General features: G+C 44.5%; 1 non-coding gene across 1 annotated transcript; it reads right to left on the reverse strand.

The window, feature by feature from the left end:
- Nucleotides 1–2305: 2305 nt before the first annotated feature.
- TRNAE-UUC lies at nucleotides 2306–2378 on the reverse strand. The gene has a single exon. It is a non-coding gene; the product is annotated as a tRNA-Glu (tRNA).
- Between the last annotated feature and the right edge of the window lie 6528 nt (nucleotides 2379–8906).

Below are 8906 nucleotides of genomic sequence, written 5' to 3' on the forward strand. Positions count from 1 at the left end.
GCAATTCAGACTGCGTGTATTCAATGCTTAATTGTCACTATATCTAACAGTAAATCCCTTATCTTCCAAATTAAATCCTCCCTTCTAAATCCTAAAACCAATATCTTAAATCCTTTTTATTTTTTTTTTTCCATTTGCTACCCCTCAAAATCCATATTATGTTGATTCTTCTTCCTGGGTAATCCCCAGAAGTGTCCATTCCCTGCTCCCTAGTTAAACCTTGCATTCAAGTGCAAATCTCTCCCTCTAAGTGGCAGTCTGGTCTCTTCTGGGAGTCTCTCCCTGGTTTCCTGTTCTGCCTTGACTTTTTCCGGAGGACCTGCTTTACCTTTCGCTAGGACTACCAAAGCCCAAATAAGCAACCCGTTTCTCAAAAAAGCCAAAGACAAAGAGTTCGTCATGTGCTTCTTCTGAATCAAATTCCCTATCGTGACTCCCCTTTAAAACTACTCTACCCCCTCCTGCCCCGGACTGTGGATGCACTGCTGGTAAATGAGATACATCATCCTCCATGATACATAGAGCCCAATAATACCAGAAGCATGTATTGAGCTCCTGCTCTACGCCACACTGGGCATGAGGCCAGGGCTGATGATGAATTGTCCATAACTCTTCAGCTTCATGCGCACACAAACACTCACACACCCAGTAAGCCCAGTCAGGGAGGGGGTTAGGCCTACACGCTTCCAGGCAACCCCGCTACACGCCTGCCTTCTGAATACATAGTCTGAACTGCGACCTTCAGATGGCCCTCAAATACCCCGGTGTGAGAAAAACCACCTCCTAACTGGAATTCGCCTCTTTGTGAGGAGAGGATGTAAATTACAGAAGGCAAGAGCAGTTTACAAGTGATTCTGTTAAGGGATATAAAAATAAAAATAATCAAATGCAAGCTCACTTTAATGTACAGAATATGGGAATGTTCACAACAGCACATAAATACTAACCCAGCTCTCAGCTCAGGAAGATAATCTTTCTCACCCTCCTGACTTCCATTTGGATATTTCCTCCGGGTGAAATGTAATTGACAGATCACTTACCCAGTTCTCCACTGGACAATGAGTGAGCTCCTTGAGAGCAGAAACTGTTTAATTTGCTGTCGAGTCCCCAGTCTCCGGCACAGTGCTTTGTAACCTGCCAACAAGTGTGTGCTCAATGCATCTTTCTTGAATGACCGAATAAACAAGTGGCATGCCAATGGAACAAACTAGACGGGTCAGGAGAGCCTTCACAGGGAAGGGAAGGCCTGAGTTCTGCAAAGGTTTGCAGGCATTTGTAAAATGCACATAAGCGAATGCACTGGAGCACTGGGTGGGTCAGGGGCCGAGAACCAGACTGGACAGGCAGGGGGAGCCAGGCTGTGAAGGGCCTCATACGCTGAGGAGGTTGGACATAATCCTGTGCAATGAGACAGAATCTTGGTGCTCTCTCTTCCCGGACTCCTCCAACCTTCTTAAGTTACCTCTCTCCTCTGACAAACATATCAACATGTGACAGCATTTCATTAAGGAGAAGAGAAGGGAATGGAAATAAAAGTTCCCAAGATCGATACGCAACAACAAAAACACAAACAACCCAATTTGAAAAGTGGGCCAAGGACTCAAATAGCCATTTTTCCAAAGAAGACAAACAAATGGCCAATAAACACATGAAATGGCTCAACAGCACTCATCATTAGGGAATTGCAAAGCAAAATCACAATGAGAGAACATTTCATACCCATTAGGATGGCCACTATAAAAATAATAATAACAAGTACTGGCAAGCATGTGGAGAGACTGGAACACTTGCACATTGTTGGTGACAATATGTAATGCTATAGCCATTGTGGAAAACACTGTGGTAGATCCTTAAATATGTGCACATAACACTGACATATGATCCAACAATCCTATGTCTGGGTATATACTCAAAAGAACTGAAAGCAGGGACATGAGCAGATATTTGTACCCCCATCCTCTTAGCAGCATTATTCACAAAAGCCAAAAAGTGGCAACCCAAATGTCCATCAACAAATGAATGGAGAAACGAAATGTGCCGTATATATATACAATGGAATATTATGTACCCCAAAAAGGAAGGAAATTCTGGGACATGCTTACAACATGGATGAACCTTGAAATACTATGCTAAGTGAAATAAGCCGGCAAAAGGACAATTATTACATGATTACAGGAGGTACCTAAAACAGTCAAATTCATAGAGACAGAATCTAAAACAGAGGCTATGAGGGGCTGGGGGAAAGAAGGATTGGGGATGTTTTGGGGTTTTTTTGGTTTTTTTGTTTTTTTTAAGTAATCTCTACTACCCAATGTGGGGCTTGAACTCACAACCCTGAGATTGAAAGTCACATGCTCTACCAACTGAGCCAGCCAGGCACCCCAAAATGGGAAGTTAATTTTAATGGGTACAGAATTTCAATACGAGCTAATGAAAAAGTTCTGGAGATGGATAGTGGGGATGGTTGCACAACAATGTGAATATATTTAATGCTACTGAAATATGCACTTACAATGATTAAAGTGATAAATTTTATGGCATGTATATTTTGCCACAATAAAAAAATTAAAATTACAAAGTTCCCAAGGACTTGATTTCTTTTGACACAGCAAATTCGAGTGACTGGGGGCATGCTATGGCTGCCAAATCGTCTCATTTCTCCCCCAGTTGTAACATTAGTATGTGCTATTTTGGGTACTCCCTCTGTTATCCACTAAACCCCTTCACCTCTTGCAAACTCCTAGTGAATGTGTATCTTTCATGACACATTTCAGTCATCTCCCAGCTGTGAAAGCCTTTCCCAGAGTTCACCAGGCTCTGAGAGGAAAACACGGCATCTCTCACAGTTCGGTTGACCCAGGTTCCCACTAAAGTTTTTAACTAAATTATGGCATCTGCCTAAGATGACAAGTCTTTGACGCTGGGTGTTTTGAATACACAAAAAAACTGTCAGCAGCCCACACATAAGAAGTGTGGTTTCCCTGCCTACAGATGGGCAGGGGGCTGTGGTGAATGTTTTGAGCAAAGCCTTGTACCAGTTTGTGAGAGAAAGAAAATGTCTGCCTCTTGCCCTCAAGAAGCAGCATGTCTGACCAGTCCTCTGAGAGGTTCGTAAGAGCAAGAGCCAAGATGGCGGGAGGGGCAGGCAGGAAGGCAGACAGATACCCTCAGGGACCTTGGCATAGCACTTCCGGTTCTTTATATGGAATATCAGTCAGTCATAGGTAATCATTTGAAATATTAACAGTATTTCCAATAGCCATACTTTCTGTCACCCAAGGTAGATGAGAATTCTATTTTTGCTTACTCGGGGAAGACCTGACACAGAAGAAAATGAGAGCAATAGTTTGAGAAAAAAGGTTTTAAGTTTCAAAAGTCTAGGACTTGGGGCAAAAACAAAAGATTTGTAATAAAATATGATCAGTCAGGGGCGCCTGGGTGGCTCAGTTGGTTAAGCGACTGCCTTCAGCTCAGGTCATGATCCTGGAGTCCCAGGATCGAGTCCCGCATCGGGCTCCCTGCTCAGTGGGGAATCTGCTTCTCTCTCTGACCCTCCTCCCTCTCATGCTCTCTGTCTCTCATTCTCTCTCTCTCAAATAAATAAATAAAATCTTAAAAAAAAAAAAATATGATCAGTCAGAGCCAGTTTCTCCTGTTCTAGAAAGTCAGATAAGGTTTACCCCAGCTGAGGAAAGGGAAAAAAAGGGCCGGAAGTTGAGCACCTCTACACCCCTGAGAAGGTCTCTGTCCCCTGGCCCCGCCTAAATCAATGCACACCAGATATCCCAAGAGAGCCCAGAGCCCTTCCTGCTGCCCAAAGATCTAGGAAGATCACTGAGTCCCCACAGCCTGCAGAGGACAGGAGCGAGACAAGAAACATGCCATGTGGTGTGAAGGTAGAAGGTCTTGGACAGCTTTGAGTTTCCTTTGGCCCCAAAGTAAGGGGAGCAATACTCACACTCGAGTATCAGGGTAGGTGGAGAGACACTAAGAGAGAACAAAACTGGGAAAGGATATAGTTGGGACAGAGTTCCCAGCAGTGATCCAGCTGGACAAATGGCACCACATTCGCATGAGGACATCCTAGCAAGTATGTGGGCAGATGACAACCCAGAACCATGTGCTCCCTCCCACTCCTGTGACATGACACAAAGCCCCTTTACCTGCCAGCCCAAACTTAGACCCACTCCCAGAAAGGGAGAGGAGACTCTGAACTAATTCAGATTAAGTTTCTACCTCGTGGTCCAACAGGGATTCAAATCAGAAAATCTGCAGAGCCCCAGTGTTCATAGCAGCAAGGTCCACAACAGCCAAACTGTGGAAGGAGCTGAGATGCCCTTCAACAGATGAATGGATAAAGAAGATGTGGTCCATATATACAATGGAATATTACTCAGCCACCAGAAAGGATGAATACCCAACATTTGCATCGACATGGATGGAACTGGAGGGGATTATGCTAAGTGAAATAAGTCAAGCAGCGAAAGACAATTATCACATGGTTTCACTCATATGTGGAACATAAGGAATAGCATGGAGGACCATAGGGGAAGGGAGGGAAAACTGAAGGGGAAGAATTCAGAGAGGGAGACGAACCATGAGAGACTCTGGACTCTGGGAAACAAACCGAGGGTTACGAAGGGAGGGGGGTGCGGGGACGGGGTAGCCGGGTGATGGGTATTAAGGAGGGCACGTGTTGTGATGAGCACTGGGTGTTGTACGCAACTAAAGAATCACTGAACACTTCATCAAAAACTACTGATGTATTTCTATATGTTGGCTAACTGGACATAGTAAAAAAAAAAAAGAAAAAAAAAAAGAAAATCTGCAGAGGTGCCAGGGTGGCTCAGTCGGTTGAGCATCTGACTCTTGATTTCCACTCAGGTCATGATCTCAGTCAGGCTTCCCGTTCATGGGGAGTCTGCTTCTCTCTCTCTGCCTTTCCCTCTGCCCCTCCCCCCACTCATGGGCACACATGCTCTCTCACTCTTTAATATAAATAAATCTTTAAGAAAAAAGAAAAGAGGGGCGTCTGGGTGGCTCAGTCATTAAGCGTCTGCCTTCCGCTCCGGTTGTGATCCCGGGGTTCTGGGATCGAACCCCGCATCCGGCTCCCTGCTCGGCGGGAGGCCTGCTTCTCCCTCTCCCACTCCCTCCCCCTCTGCTTGTGTTCCCTCTTTCACTGTGTCTCTCTCTGTCAAATAAATAAATAAAAATCTTTAAAAAAAAAAAAAAGAAAAGAAAAGAAAATCCGCAACTGTGGGGGAAACAAAGTAAGCCACATTTCTTAAAGAGGTGAGTTTGTGGTCTATGATTTGTACCTGCTGGATATTAGTGTGTATGTTGCTTGTCCGTTAATAACCAGTGGAGTCACATTTTACTCAAAGGTTAAGTTCTAAAGTTGGCCCATGAAGTGAAAACCAAGTATATTCACAACTACTCTTGAAAAATCTCTTGATTTACTCATCAAATATAGTATTGTGCCACTATTCAATAATTCAAAGGAGCCAGCTTTTCTTCCAGGTTTGAAACAGATTGCTGGCTTGTATTTTCCAAGCAAGCACCAAATATAGTATTGGCTTTTGTTTAGAAGTACGTGATGCCAAAAAAATTAAAAATAACTTTTTTTTATTTTCTACTGCTAAAAGCACAAACATGTTATATTATAATTCAATCACACAAAGAAGTAAGACCGGGTAAGGAAAGCATGGAGCTGAGACCTCCGTCTTCCTTCAGGACATACTCTCACGAGTGTTCTGGAAGGGAAATTTCACCCACAAATTGCCATTTTCTGCTTCTCAGAGAACCTACCACTGACTTCACACGAGTCCTCGCCACATATGCTCTGTGTGGTCTGTCACCTTTAAGCCTAACACTTAGTGGTGGAACCCGTGTGAAACAAACCTTCTGGAAACTCTGTGTCAGCTGTAACTTCACACCAACCCTAAGGCAAGACTTAGTTTTTCTTCACATTCACCAACAGAACCTCTCATTCCAAACCACTAGTCAGGCATGTTTTCTGGATGGTTCTTCAGGTGAATCAGAGGAAGGCCTTACACCCCACAGTGCACCGCTTCATGCCAAAAATCCCCACGAGACATCCCTTCTCAGGCCTCCCTCCCCAACTTAGAGCTGCTGGGTCTCCTTTCTCCCACCACCACCACCACCCCCTCCCACATTCCGCCTTCCTGGTCCCCGCGTCCTCATCCCCGCTCTTTCCCTTCCCACGTTTCAGTCTCTCCACCTTTCCCACACAGACTTTATCACTTCAAATTTACAGCCTCCTAATTGTCAATCCATTCAGCCAAAAGGCCCCTCCACCTACCAGAACCCATCTCTTAAAAGGTAAAGGATTGTGCATAACCATTCTCCCCCATTACATGTCTCTTACACGGCAGCTTATTATGAATACAACCTGGAATACATTCCCCACCTGAACAGCTACCACCTATTAACAAGCTGAACACGCTAGCATATTCACTTTATACGTGTTATCCCAATTCCTTCCTAACAATAACTCCGGAATGTTCTCCAATTCACAAATACAGGAACGAAGGGTCAGAGAGGTGAAAGTCATCTGCGCGGTCCCACAGCTCAACCTGAAGTCTGCAGCTGTATTCCCACACCACACTGCCTTCCGACGGGGGAAAGTAAAATGGCTTCATTACCTGAACTTCCCTTTCACATCAGATTTGTCCAGGCCACCAAATTCTGCAGTCAAATGAGGATACAACCTCACCGCCAGGATCCCCGCGCGGAAGAAAAGAATTGTAGCAAAAGCTGTGAGCTAGCGGATCCCACCTCACGGGCGGACCTTCCAGTTAGGGTTGGCCACGTGACACAATTCTGACCAATGAGAGATAAGTGGAGGTTGTTGCCTAGGGCTTCTGGGAAACCTTCCCTAAAGGAACAGACTGGCTGACCCTTCCCTCTTCTTCCTGCCTAAAACCCAAATGTCATGGCTAGAGGTGCAGCAGCTGTCTTGTGCCCACAGAAATGATACAATGGAAAGATAGAAAGAACCTTGACACGGGGCGCCTGGGTGGCTCGGTCAGTTAAGCGTCTGCCTTCAGCTCAGGTCGTGATCCCAGGAACCTGGGATCCAGCCCCGCATCGGGCTCCTTGCTCAGCAGAGAGCCTGCTTCTCCCTTTCCCATTCCCCCTGCTTGTGCTCTCTCGCGCGCGCTCATGCCCTTTCTCAAATCAATAAATAAAATCTTTTAAAAAAAAAGAACCTTGACAACTTGCCTGAGATACCTTTCAGCTGTGGACCACCTATCCTGGTTTGCTTTTCATGGGAGAAAAATAAACTTCTTTGTTAATAAACCTGTCAGTAAGGCTTTCTGTAACTTGTGGTCTAATTCATTCCTAACTGATCCAATCACTTTCTGTGAACACTTTACAGTTAATAAACGATCTCTTTCCTGCCATAGGACACATCTCAACAGTACTCACTAAGCCAAGGACTGAGCACTGGGCTGCCCCACTCAAACACACCTTAGGGTCTTCTGTCCTCAGCTTTACAACGTCAAAACTGTCCTACCCAGGGTGCAGAGTGAAACTCATTTAGCAAATATTGTATCTAAATGAATCAAAATTAGACAGGCTGTGCCCTCATGGAGTCTATGATTAAAAGGATTAAAATAATGATATGCTCATGGGAAAGTTCTTTTCATATTTCCATAAATTTTGTTTTTAATGGCCAGCTCCCCCTGGGTAGATGGTGTCTCGCCCCAGTCCCAGGAGGACTCCTGATGCATGATGAGCTCTGAATAGTGGAGTTAAGATCGGAAAGAGGAATTCTGCTGTGTCACTTTCAAACCACTAAATGGGTTCCCTAATGATTCTTGGCTAGGAATTTTGAACATCTAAAAACCAAAGGAGACACCAAGTCTGCCGAAATGAAACCAGCAGGTTGGCAGGTTAGCAGCCACGGCCAGCCATGAGTTGAGTGTCAGTGGCGGTGTTAATAGGAGCCACACCAGCAAGTGGGTGGGGGGAGGGGGGAGGTTTACTGTAGTCACACAGGCCTTGAAGGGCACTGGAGAGCCCTTTGGCCTTTCTGGGCACTCTGCCGCCCAGAAGCCAGGCTAAGTGTCACGGGACTTGCCATGCCACATCCAGGCTCACACATATCAAAAATTTAGACATTAACCCCTATTTACAACATTTGTTCACAGCATACGGCTGAGAACCTTTTTAGTAAATCACTTGAGATAAGCTGTCTGGCCCCAAATGAAAGATGTTTGCCAATTTCTTGGTAGGCAGAAGAAGAGCTCTTTATCAAAAGCATATTAGCATATTTTGCCTCATTAATAACTTCACTGCAGCATTAATTTGCCTAATTATCGCATTTGGAATTCAACATGGTATCTAATTAATTCAAAACTCGAAAAACAAATCCAGAATTATAAAGCACACCGACATGCTTCTGCTTTATCATTCCTTCTTTCCTCCGTGCGTGTGTTTGCGCACACGAGGGTGTGTGTGCTCGTGTGTCTGCTCAGTGAAATCATATTCTTTATTCTGTCCCGTATAATAAACATTCATTATTTTAATAAAATGTTTTCTTCTAATGAGGCGATTCTCTCCTTGGCCTAGCAGTTTGGGCTTCTGAGCTAATGTCAACTCTCTTGCTCCCATTCCTTTTGCTCTCTTCTTTCTCACAGGACTCTCACAAGGTTTTCAGGAATATATACTTCAGGAGCAAAAAGATTACGATTTCTTTTTTTTTTTTTGGCTTAAAGAACTGTGTCATTTCCTTTCTTTCACAGCCAATGCCTTCAGCACTAAGTAAACTAACAGTATTTGTCCACATTTTCTCCTCCACGCAAAGCCCTCCTAACCAATTTGCAGGAGCCCAGAGTAAACATTAGTCCACACTATCAAAAATAAAAATCAAAGCA

Source organism: Phoca vitulina, unplaced genomic scaffold (assembly GCF_004348235.1).
Source record: "Phoca vitulina isolate PV1807 unplaced genomic scaffold, GSC_HSeal_1.0 scaffold5, whole genome shotgun sequence".
NCBI lineage: Eukaryota > Metazoa > Chordata > Mammalia > Carnivora > Phocidae > Phoca > Phoca vitulina.